Below are 13,136 nucleotides of genomic sequence, written 5' to 3' on the forward strand. Positions count from 1 at the left end.
ATTTTAAAATAAATGAATGAATAATAATTTCATATAACTGTATGGATTCTTTCTTCTACCATCTCTTCCTCAACTCCCTCCTATTCACCTTGGCCAAGGTCTCATCTCTTGCCTTAGAGCCTTCCTTGGCCTTAAGCCATCCATCAACATCTGTTCATCTGTCTTCTGTCAGCTAAGTTCTGGCTCATCCCCAACCAACATTTTCAAGTATCTACGTTTATATATATACCTTACAAAAATGAGGAGATGAATAATAATGGATGCCACCTACTACCTACCTATTATGTCTTAGGCACCTACTCGGTGCTTTCTGTGTATCATCAAAAAGTTTCACTATAGCATAATTCTCTCCAGTTCACAGATGAGGAAACTAGCTCAGAGAAGTATTGTGTCAAGATCCCACAGCTAGAAAGTGGCATACCTGGAATTTGAACCCTGGCCTCTCATGTCAAACCTACTGTTTTTTCCACAATCTGCTGTTTATGAAGCTACAAAACACATGTGAAACAGACACATTTGCATCTGAATGCATATTTGTCTGCATTAGGCTTTCCAGCAGCAGCTCAGGGACGTTGTGAACTGAATAACTCTTCGTTGTGGGGGCTGTCCTATGCACTATAGGGTTAGTGTAGGAGCATCCCTGGCCTCTACCCAGTAGATGCCAGTATCTCCCTCTATCCTAAGTTGGACAAATAAGAATGTCTCCAAATATTATCAGATGTTCTCTGTGGAGCAAAATCTGCCCTGATTGAGATAAATTGATCTATGTAAATGAAGAGAAAATAGTTCAGCATGTTGCAAGCAAAGAAAGTACTCAGTGATGGTGGGACACTGAGCTGGTCATGGCTTTGGTTTGGCTGACAATTGGCTGGGAAGTCCTCCCTAGGAATTAGGGGTCAGCCTGGCTGGGAAGTCCTCCCTAGGAATTAGGGGTCAGCCTGCATTCCATCAGGACATGGGATACACCATGTGAATTCCACACCACATGTGAATTCAGGAACTAGGATATGGAGCATCTGGTCCCATCAAAAGCAGTGGGGTATAATGGGGAAAGTGATAGAAGAACGTGGAAGGCAGAAGAACATGGCTCCAGCTTCAGGCTCACTGCTTGCTCACTGTGTGGCCTTGGGCCAGTCTCCATCATCTTATAATATCACTAACATTTATTGATGGTTATTATGTGCTAGATACTGGTCTTAATGCCTCATATGTATTTACTCATTGAATCCCCATGATAATCCATTAAAATAGCTATTCCATTTTTACAGGTAAGGACACTGGGCAAGCAATAGCCAGGATTACATGTGGTGGAGTCAAGAGTCTCTATTTCCTTTGTATGTCAAAAGAGGGATTGGAGTAGCTGATTTCTTAGATATCACCCAGTCTGAAAAGTCTAGGATTCTAGGCAGTCATTGATTTAACATACGTTATTGAGCATAAATATATGTTAGACAGCATGGGGTCTGAATCCTCCCTGGGAACTTATAGTTCTAGAACAGAGGAAGTAAGACAAGCACATTTTTCTTTAAAAAATTAATTGCAAACGGAGTGGCTATTAGATGTCAGGCATGTGTTAGGTGTTTGACCTGAGTTAACTTTTATCTGCACAATACCTCTTTGGGCCATTATCACCTTTTCTCAGATGAACAACTGAAGCTTGGAGAGGTGAATTGACTTGTCTGTGACTATCAGAGTGCAGTGAAATCAGAGGTTTAAAAAAAAGTTCTGTTGGAGTGGAAGTGGCAGAAGGTGAATGTCTCATTTCAGGCTCAGCTGGGCCACCTCCTCTCTCTGTCATTTAGGGATGAAGTGGAGGAGGTCAGTGCAGGCTCCAGTCTTTTAAGGCAGGGCTTCTCTGGCTCCAAGACTGTTGGCAACCCCAGGTGTCTTTCCCTCTCTCCTGAGAAAATCCATGGAGGTAGAGACTCTGGATGGATGCCCTAAGGAGTCGGTGGCTCCATGAGTAACAATCACAAAGCAATTCTCTCTTCCCAGCTTGTTCCTGAGAATGCCCAAAAGGCCCAGATATGACTGGGAACCCCTTTTCTCAGAACACCAAGATGATGCTGTCCTTACCTGGGATCCATGGCCCTGTTGTCCATATAACTATGCTGTGTTGCACCTACAAGTCTGGCAAGGTCCTTTTCCCAGGTCTTGTTCATTCCTTTCTCATTATGACCTTCTCTTTCCAGTTCTTTCTCCCCATCTAACACCACTGGGCAAACTCCTACTCATCCGTAGTGTATTCTCAGTCACCTCCTCCCAGAAGCCTTCCACAATTCTCCCAGTTTAAATGGCAGCTTCCTCTGCACTTCCTTAGCCCTTGGTTTATATCTTTATTTTTATAATCATTATTCATATTAATGTCTCCCTCAGTCACTCAGAGGTTCCTAAAGGTCAGGGGCTTGTATTTTTTAATAAACTGTATACCATTGTGCCCAGCTGATAACATTCATTCATTCCACAAATATTTTTTGAGTACAAAGCAAGCACTGTGCTAGATTTGGGGTTAGGTAAGGTAAATTTTCCCTATTACCCTGGAACCCAGAGTCTACTTCAAGAGAAAAACAATCTAACAAAAGTTATGACTCAGTGTTCTAAGTGTTATGAAAGGTACATACAAGGCACAGAATGAAACAAAAGAGGGAGGCTGACTACAGGAAATCAGGAAAGATTTTGCAAAGGAAATGCTCCAGTTGGGCTTTGCAATACAAATGGGAGCTTGTCAGGAAGACAAAGCTGTTGGAGAGGAAAGGCTTGGTAGATAGAGGGAACAGTTTGAGTAAAGGCCTAGAGGCATGAAACAGTGAGTTGAATGCAGGGAATTACACCTGTAGCATGGATGAAGAGTGGAATTCGTGCAGGGGCAGTAGGGGATATAGCTGAGATTAAGGAGGTAGGGAGTGAAGGATTCTGTATGCCCTACTGAAGAGCTTGAGTTGATTCTGATAGGCAATATGGGGTGTCTGTCAAAGTCACAGACCAGTAGCCTGTTGTCACTGCCCATAGGCAGAATCTTGACGACCATGTTTGTTTTTGTTTTTTTTTAAGTTAATGGCTAGCATTTAAGTTAAAAGACTAGCATTTACAACTTGGAATGGACGTAAATTGTAATTTCTTGATCAGCAATGTTGATGCTTGTGCTGAAGTCCCACAGCCATAACCTACTCTGCTGACTCCAAGTGATGGTTCAGGAGGTTTTAAAAGCAGAGAGTCCCAAGATGCTCCCTTGGTAAGGTTTCTTTTTTTAAGAAAAAATTTGTGTGAATGGTGACAGCCTGACACCCATTTCACTCTAGGACAACGCTAAACCAACACATGCAGCATGCCACCGGGATGAGTGTCATGGTCACCATGGGTGGGGGTGCCTGGAAGTATGAGAGGGCCGTCCTGCTAAGTGGGGCTGCGTCTAGACAGTTTATCCTTCACCCATTTTTCTGCACAGCATCTTGAGGTAAGCCAATTTTAAATGTTTTGTTTTCAGTAAATCAGCTATGACAATTTATACTAACAAATTGAACTAGAATCTATTTGAAGAAGTTTTAAATTTGTTTTTTCATTTTTAGTTTTTAATACAAATGCCTGACTGTGTTCAGTTGTCAAGCTGCATGCATGAAAAACTGGCCAGCCCAAACAGTGTATTAATCATGAGCAAATGGAAGTGCAAGGAGTCCACTAGGTGCTTCCTTATCATTAAGGTTGTACAAGTATTTATATCGTAAAACTGATGTGTAGCTTGATCTTTAGGGGACAGGACCACCAACCAATACATGCAGATTTTGTGTGTGTGGACAGAAGGTACTTTCGACATTTAGTTTTGCTATATAGAAACAGAATGAATAAATGAGCTTTTTTTTTTTTTTTTTGCAAGAGGTAAGTAAAAGATTCAATTTGATTCTTCTAGAAGGGGGGAAAGGAGTCGAAAGTAGGCCTTCATTTTGCACTCATCATCTGTACGACTTCTTCATAGTTGACTTGCCCATCTCCATCAATATCTGCTTCTCTGATCACTTCATCTACTTCTTCACCTCTTAGTTTTTCTCCTAAGTTGGTCATGACATGACATAGCTCCGCCGCACTGATGTAACCGTTGCCATCCTTGTCAAAGACTCAGAATGCCTCGCGAATTTCTTCTTCACCGTCTGTATCTTTCACTTTTCTAGCCATCACAGTCAGAAATTCTGGGAAGTCAGTGGTGCCATTACTGTCGGCATCCACCTCGTTGATCAGATCTTGCAGTTTGGCTTCTGTTGGGTTCTGACCCAGTGACCTCATGACAGTTCCAAGTTCCTTTGTCGTGACGGTGCCATCGCCATCTTTGTCAAATAGGGAGAAAGCTTCCTTGAACTCAGCAATCTGTTCTTGGGTCAGCTGATCGTCCCTGGCGAGCGAAGGGAGGAGGAGCAGAGGGAGCCAGGGTGGCTGCACCAGTGCAGGGGCTGTGCCGGTGGGTTGCCTCCGGGCTGCTGCTGCCACTGCTAAGGTGCCACGTGCGCTGCCGGCAGCCAACTGCGAGTAATGGCGCCGCACCTGCGAGGCTCCCAGCACCACTGCCCAACCATGTTTGTTCTTGATGAGCCCACGTCCTTGGCTTGATGGGACTGGGGATGGGCATCTGGACCAACCCCAAATCCCCTCTCCCAAGATTTGTAATTAGAGCTGAGAAAGAGTTGTCCTTCTCTAGAATGGCTAATATATGGCATGTGAAATCACTAGGTAAGGTCCTTTTTTGGTTCATTAGTACAGAGGTGATAGGCTGAATTGTGTTGCCCCAAAATTCGTATGTTGAAGTCCTTAACCCCAGTGCTAACCTTAGAATGTAACTGTCTTTGGAGATAGAGTTTTTGAAGAGGTAATTAAGATTAAATGAGGTCATTGGACTGGGCCCTAATCTGGTATGACTGGCATCCTTATTAGAAGAGGAGATTAGGACGCAGACACACACAGACCGAAACCCATGTGAAGACATAGGGAGATGGCCATGGACAAGGCAGGGAGAGAGGCCTCAGAAGAAACCAACACTACTGACACTTTGATTTTAGTCTCTTCTAGCCTCCAAAATGGAGGGAAAATCCATGTCAGTATTTAAGGCACCTACTCTGTGGTACTTTGTTATGGAAGCCCTAGTAAACTAATAGAGTGGGTTTCTAGCTAACTAACAGATTTGGGCATCTGGTTGTAGTCTGCAGAAAGATCCTGTTCAGCGGGCCCCAAAGGATGGCTCCTCCCTACCACCTCACCATCTACATGGTAACATTCTGATGCCTGGTGGTAGAGGAGGGGACTGCTTCTCTCCTCATTCTGGAAACAACATTGCTGCTGTTCCCAGATAGAATGCATGTACACTGGACGCTGATGGAAGGAAGTTTGAGCAGTTCTTTGCTCAGGGATTCAGGGTTCAGGTGTTAAGTATCAAACTATGCAGTATCTGGGGCAGCAGGGCTTCATTCTGACCATCTTGACCACAGGCACTTCTCAGAATGCCCCAGGACTTTGAGTATGTCCCATGCAGATGGTCCCCCTATCCCAATGCTCTCCTTTCTCTCCCACCCTTCTTAAGCCCTCTCCCTTTATTCCTTTTCTTCTGGAGTAACCCCACCCTCCTGCTTTCCCTCCCATTCTTGGATTCACACCCCTGTCCTTCAGCACATTCCACCAAAATCAAGTCTCCATACCCACCGGTCTCTTCTGGTATCTGGCACATTTACCAGCCTTAGGCTGTGACAGTCAAGGGCTTTTCCCTTCCACCTTGGTTACTGATGTCTATAGAGGGCAGTTCCAGCTCAGGGCCAGCTGGCTGGGCTGTGGAGACTGCTTTTGTTCTGTAGATAGTTTGGAGCATCTCTTTCTATTCTAGGTTTCTGAGGCTAGTTATTCCCTAGAGTATTTAGAATGAAACTGATCTCATCACCCCAACAATTACTTTACTTCCAAACTACACCCCTGCTATATACACATCCTTCTGATCTGCATGATAATTTAATATTTCTCTTATTAACATAACTTTACATCTATTTCTTGTAAGCTAATACTCATTATGTTGTTATTTGCCCTTTTCTTGCTCAGAGTTAAATCATAAATCCACTTGGCAGTAAATGCTTGTTCTAAGTTCCACTTACGTTGGAGCCTAGCTGGTCTTATTTTACTTCACTGTATGTATAAGCCTAGAAACGATGAGGTGGCCATAGGCTACCTGTTCTGGACATGAAGGGGCTCAAAACTGAGAAGGGAGAGGTTAATGAAGCAGACATCCAACATAAACAGAAGAGTGATGGAGATGGGAATAATTCTTAGTTCCAGGTCATATTCTGGTTTTAATTCCCAGAACTTTCCTGCCCTTAGATGTCTGTGGCAGAGATGGATTGCATCCTAAATGTACATCCTCCCTTCTATAGCAATAATAAACCCTAGTTTTTAGTGCAGTACATGGCTGCCTAGATTAAAGAGTACATTTCCCAGCTTCCCTTGCAACTAGGTGTGGCCATGGGACTATATTCTGGCCAATAGGATATAAGTGGAATTGATGTGTATAATTTCTCAGTTGTGCCCTAAAAGCCAAGTATTGATTCCTCACTCACCTTTTCCTTCCAGATTGTAGATGTGGTGGTGAGCAGTTTTAGACCATGCAGGTGAGAACAATACGTAGGCATGGCAGAGCAAAAAGATGGAAGGAGCCTGGGTCCTGGACAAAATGGAGTCATTGTAAGGCTGTGGCCTGCTTATATCTGGACTATTATATGGGAGAAAAATAGCTAATTTGTTTAACCTACTGTTATATGGGGGCTCTCTTATATCAATGAGATCTGTAGCCATCCTTAATACTGCAGGTGTTATTTGGTCTGGCCACTGTCTCTTCCCACAAATTCTTCAACTCAGCCTTAAGTAAAAAAGCCCACCTTTCCTTTCTTGGTCACTCAAATGAAAGCAGTAAAGCTGGGGTTGTAACAGTCATGCTCCCTTTGGGTGAAGGCCCATGTGAATGGGAAAAATAAAGGCAGCTTTTAGAGAGAAGCAGAAATGAGAGCTATTGAGACCTGGCAGCATTTGAGCTTCTGGTTCCAGTGGTACCTGAAGCTAGATCTTCCTCCACACTTTCTGCTGTTTCCTTATGTGATCTACTAAATTGCACTTTCAGGACTAGGCTCACTGAAATTTAATTTCTTTTTCTCCCCATGCTACCAGGAGTTCCTAGTAACTCCCATAAGCCATCATAAATTACCTGTGCTCTTAAAGTTTGCTGGATTTCATGTTTATTGCTGGCTACCAATGAGTTCTATAATAGAAAGGGAGCCAGCGGTGGTATTTTTAACCAGATGAAAGATGAGTCTGATTTGCCTTCTAGGATATTTATCTGCTGGCTCGTGTGTTTATTGAATGCAGAGGTGAATTCTCAGCAGCCAGGCCTGGGCAAAGAGGATGCTACAGGACCCTGTGTTTCTGCAAGGTTTCAAACCTTCATTATTTCCAGAGTGGGATATTTCCTCTCCTTCTCCCAGAATTCCTGAAGGCTCAGACCACAGCTGCTGCCCTTTCCCAGAGAATGGTCCATGAATCACTCTGAGACTGGATAGGAGGCATGGGGATAAGGATGAGGGCTGCATTCAGAGAAAACTTTTGTATGCATCTTGAGTCAACGAAAGTCACTGAAGCAGAAAGGTTAAGTAAGTAACTTGCTCAACATCACATAGCTTTTAAAATGGGAGTCCCGGACTTGATAGTAGATGTAAGCCTTAGCTTCCTGTTCTTCCAAATGGTGATAATAGTCTCCATCTCACCAGATTATTGTGAGGCTTAATGGAGATGGTGCATGTTAAGCAGATTGCCTTGGTAAATTCTCCAGAAATGGCAGCTGCAATTATTTTTATAATTATGATATTTGTACTAGACAACTCTCTGAGCCCCCTGGAGCCACAGGAGGTTGGCTCCAAGAGGCGGGAGGTAGGGCTGCCATGTTGCACAACTCCCTGCCTTAAATGTGAAGGGAGCCCCCTATAGAAGAGCCATGAACTGCAGGCATCAGCTCCAAAAGGAGATCAGAGAGAAGGGATCCTAGGAAAGATTTTACTTTATAGACTTTCCCCAAGGAAATAACTATTTCCCTCTTCTATGGGAAGCAGAAACATTTTAGTTTTCGTTCAGAGATGCCCCTTCCCCATGGTGACCCCAGCCCTGCTTCCAGCAGGAAGATGCCCTTACAGTGGGAGGTCTGACATGCTTAGAGCTGCTTGCAGGTTCTTTGAAGCTGCAACTGCTCCCGCTCTGTGCTGCACCCCATGGGCTTCTCTGCAGCTGGGCCTTAGGCAGAGCTTTAATTAATGCTAGAAGAAGGACACCCACAGCTGCGTTTGGATTCTTCCTGGCAGCCGAGGCGAAGTCTCAGGTGCGGTAGGGGGAATCTGTCCATAGTCACACCCCTACTGAAAACCTCCTGTGTTCCACATGGCCTTCTGGGCAAAGGCTAAAATTCCTAGTGTGAGGAACAAGGCCCCATGTGATAGTGACTCATCCAGGGATTGTGGAGCACAGGCAAATTCAAACTGTTAATAAGAGGTCTACCATATTTGATCAGTGTTTATATGGCAGCAAAACCAGGAGGCATGTTTGATGAATGGTAGATGGTGACTACCAGGCAAATTTGCAAGCTGAAGATGAATGCTGAATCACTCAGGACACAAGGAATTTTGAGAAGCAGTGTAGGAAGGAGAGAAGAGAGATGAAGTGGCTGGTAGGGGTGAGGGACTTGGGCTGTTAAAGGAGGGAAATTATTGATGTTTCAGTTCTGTGTTATGCAATTTAAACCTCCTTCCCTATGCCTCTACTGGATCTGGAGAAAGCCATCTACTTCTTATCAACAGGTTTTGGAGTGGATTTATTTTGGGGATGTGTTGAAGTACTTAACTTCGCCTCCCCATGGATGAGATCCCAGCTGTGGCGGTTGCCCATGGGAGGCCCCTTACACCTGGTTACATGTGCATTTTATTCGTGCCACAACTTAGAATAACACTACAAGGGGAGATACTTCCAGGGTGAATATTGCTCTGTAGGTGTCCTACAGCATGAGAGGGGAATGACCTCAAACGTAAGCTCCATAAAGGTAGAACGTGTGCTGTCTGTTTTATTCATTTGTGTATCCATAGTGCCTCAAACAGTACCTAGCTTATAGTAGGTGCTGAATAATGAGTGCTCTGCAGTCTCCTCCATGTTACCTCTCTTCCCTCTTCTTTCACCCAGCTCTACATATTGTTTTAGCTCCAGTTCCAGCTTCCAGCTCTAAGAATGTGCCCTACTTTATAACTCATTCACTCATACATTCATTCAGAACATATCTTCTGAGTTTCTGTTCTGTGCCAGGCATTGTGCTAGAAGCTGGAGATACTTGTTGAACAAAACATGGAGCTTGCATAGCAGCAGGTAGAGAAAGCATCAACCCAATCATTAGATAAGAAAGTATAAAATTGCAGGCTGTGACAGATGCAGTGAAGGGCAAGTGCAAGGCTGTATGACTAAATTAAAGTAGGAGTTGTACTAACGCGAGTAGGTGATATATGATCTGAGCTCTGGAGGCCCCCTAAGCCACGGAAGGAAGAAAAGACTCTAAGTATGGCTGGAGTGGTTGAGAATGGTGTGGGGCATGTTGGATATGAGGTTAGATAGGTCAGCAGGGGCCAGACCCGTAGAATCTTATAAGCCATATTAAATGTTTTGTTTTGTTTAGAGAAAGAGAGAGTGTGAGGGGGAGGGGCAGAAGAGAGAGGGAGAGAGAGACTCTTAAGCAGATTCCACACCCAGTTCAGAGCCCAGAGTGGGGTTCAGTCTCACGATCCTGAGATGTTGACCTGAGCCAAAATCAAGAGTCAGACGCTTAACCGACTGAGCCACCCAGGCACCACCATTTTAAATGTTTTGGTCTTTATCCTAGAAACAGTGTGGAGCCATTGAAGAATTTTAAGCTAGGTAGAGATGTTTGACATGATCAGGTTTGCTTTATGAAAAGATCCTTCTGGCTGCAAAGCTTTTTTGAGCTCCCTGCCGCCTGTCCCCACCCCACAAACCAGTCTGGGACCATGTAGTTACTTTGTTGGCGATAAGGACAGCCATAGTAGGTGACTGAAATCTCAGCCATGTATTTATTGACTCTTGGTTGCTGTTCATAATGAACTCTCAGCTTCCCTGGGGGTGCCTGAGTAGATTTGCTGATAAGAGGAAGAAGCGGTGGGGGACTTCGAGGATGGATATGGGGCTCTGTGTTCTGTTCTCACATCTGTCTCTCTCTATTGACACCGGCTGCCAGGATGATATATTAGAATTCAATAAGCTTCTCTCATCTTTTCCTAGAAAGGGAAGGACTGTCAGGGGGAGAAGCAGGCCCCTTGCCATCAATGAAGGGGGAGGCAGTTCAAATGACTCATTCTATTAAGTAGCAGGGGGAACCCACGGTTGGTGTAAGGCCGTTGTGGTGTTATTAATTCCAGTCCTCATTTGGAATGTTTAACCTTGGTGATTCTGGCAGCAGTGAGACCTGAAAACCCTAAAACCTAAGTTGAATGAGAGCATCACGGTCTCTCTGCTCTAGGAACCAGGATGGAAAGCCTTTTTGCTCTCTCTACCTAAGATTCTGATTCCAGGAGTAGGAGCAATGTCCCAGGAAAATGAGGGGGATCAGGCAATGCTGTATTCATCGTATCTCTTGCCCAGGAACGGCTCTGATAATGTCCTGTGCTGATGGAGGGCTTACCTGGCACTTGACTCACAAAGTGAGACAGAGCACATTTGGTTCAACCAGAATTGCTCTTTAGAAGAGGAAACTTTGTTGGGAAAACACACTGGCTTGTGTTCATTGCTCAAGCTCATTCTTGGAAGCACCTGGGTGGATTTCCAGGGTTGCTATGGGGAGGAGGGCAGTGACAAGAGGGGAAGGCAATAAGTTTCAGGCAAGGTGATGATAGTGATTTAGTGGAAAGCCACTTGCTTTGTGATGTGATCCTTTCCTATGACCCAGCCAGCAAATTTCTGACAGTTCTCAAAAATCACAAAAGGGTCAGTGGGATTTGATTTGGCTTATAAACTGGAGAAGAGACTGAACTCTGCATCTTGGATATTCCAGAGTGAGCCTGGGTGGGCTGGCTTTGGTCTTGTGCTCACTTCTGGACCAACGGTGATGACAGAGAGAATGTGAAGCTCTGCTTAGCTTGGGCCTGTCACAGCTCTATGGCTGAAAAGGGGCATGGAGTCCCACCAGAGCACATAGGCAGAGAGCATGCAAGGCAGGGCCTTCACCTATAGGACCCTTCTTGCCATTTGCCTTCTCTGTGTCTCTTAAGCTTTTGCCTTCTGTTTCTCTCTCTCCCTCCCTCCCCCCGCCCTCTTTCCTGTTTCTTTATCTACTGCCATCAGTGGTAACCACAGCTACCCATAACTGGGCGCTAATGTATGTCAGGCCCTGTGCTACATAATTGACATCAGTTATCTTATTAATCCTCACAACAACCTTGTGAAGAAGGGACTTATTCCCATTTCATATAAGGAAACTGAAGCACAGAAAGAGTACCCACATGTCCATCCAAAGTCATGTAGCTGGTACGGGACAGGGAGGTACCAGTAGGATTTTACACCCAGGTTTGTCTGGCCAGTGTTCATGCTTGCAGCCTTGGCTGAGCTGCCCCTGCTTCTCCTTCCCTCACCTGGAGAGAGGAACAGATAAAGCTCTTCTGGGAGAGAAGGTCTGGTTAGATCTGGCTGGTTCCACCCAATATAGAGAATCCTGAGCCAGGACACCGCCTCAGACCCTTCCCTGGATCTGCAGTGCTGCCTGGAACCGCGACTCTGATCTCTGGTATAGTCTCTTGTGACCTGGGGCAGCTTACATGACCCAAGCCCAGTGACTTGAATGGAAGGAACTGCCTCTGGCCATTTTCTCAGGATGGTGACAGGAGAGAAGTGTCTGGGAAGGCAGATGGTCCTTCAGCAGGCTCAAAAGTTCCTCAGTTTGGCCAAATCCAAGGACTTGACAACTTGATGTTCTCAGACTAGTGAACTAGCTAGTCTGGTGTCCCCTGTTTTGCAGATGGAGAAACTAAGGCCCTAAGAAGGAATTCAATTAGCTAAGACCTCATATAGGAAGTTTGTGACAGGAGATCTCTGGACACAGATTCTAGGGCTCTTTCTGCCACAAAGGATTGGCCCCCAGCCCCAGACTAGGAGAGAGAATTAGAAATGCCATCCTCACACACTTGGCAACAGAAAGTTTCTTAACTTTCTTCTTTTCCACCTGGGCTCACTCTGCCCACCCTCTCAGAGTTTTTCTGTTCAGAAAAAGAAATCCAGTCTCATTCTGATGTTTTATTAACGCAGACTGCTGGTGTTTCAACAATATTCATTAGGGCTGAATTTTACTATATTCAAACCACAGGGAGCACCACGAAAAGGGAGCCACTGAGCAAACACAAGGATCAAACGAACAGATTAATTAAATATCACCACGTGGGCAACTTGAGGCAGGCCAGCCTGCAGCTCCTTCCTCCCTGATGCAGATGGGGAGCATGGAGGCGGAACACAGGAACTGGGGGTATACATGTGGCCGAGTGGCTTAAGGCATAAGAGTAAGTTTCAATGTGACACCAGCCACCAGTTCTTCTTCAGCCAAGGATTTGGTTTCCTTTGTTAAAGGCAGAATGTACAGGGAGCATCCCCCACCCCGCCCCATTTAGTCATTGCTTTCCCAATCCCCTTCCCCCACCCCCAAGATATATGACATTGTGGCTATTTTCTCTGATGCATTTATTTTACTTAGTGTTCACCTTCTGCTAATGGTATGCCAGGTGCTGTTCTCAGTGCTTCACCAAAATCAAAGTCGTGATACAGCAACTCTATGAGGTAGAAACTATTATAGCCCCATTTCAGATGAAGAAAGTGAGGCAGAGAGGTGTGAAGTTATTGCCCAAAGTCTCGTGGCTGCTAAACGGCAGAGCTGACGTGCAAGGCCAGGCTTCCAGGCCAGAGTCTGTTTTCTCACCGCTACCCTTGTCTACCTCTGGGTATTGGTAGATGACTGATCCCTTTGTGAGCCCAGGGCCCTGAGGCCCAGGTGTGGTCTGTCTCCTCCACCTCCAGTGGGCCCCTCCTCTTGTCAGGCTGGC

The 13,136-nt window shown here is 45.2% G+C and overlaps 1 pseudogene; it reads right to left on the reverse strand.

The window, feature by feature from the left end:
- Window positions 1-3,933: 3,933 nt before the first annotated feature.
- On the reverse strand, window positions 3,934-9,135 carry LOC110587841 (annotated as a pseudogene).
- Window positions 9,136-13,136: the final 4,001 nt, after the last annotated feature.

Source organism: Neomonachus schauinslandi, chromosome 5 (genome assembly GCF_002201575.2).
Source record: "Neomonachus schauinslandi chromosome 5, ASM220157v2, whole genome shotgun sequence".
Classification (NCBI taxonomy): Eukaryota; Metazoa; Chordata; class Mammalia; order Carnivora; family Phocidae; genus Neomonachus; species Neomonachus schauinslandi.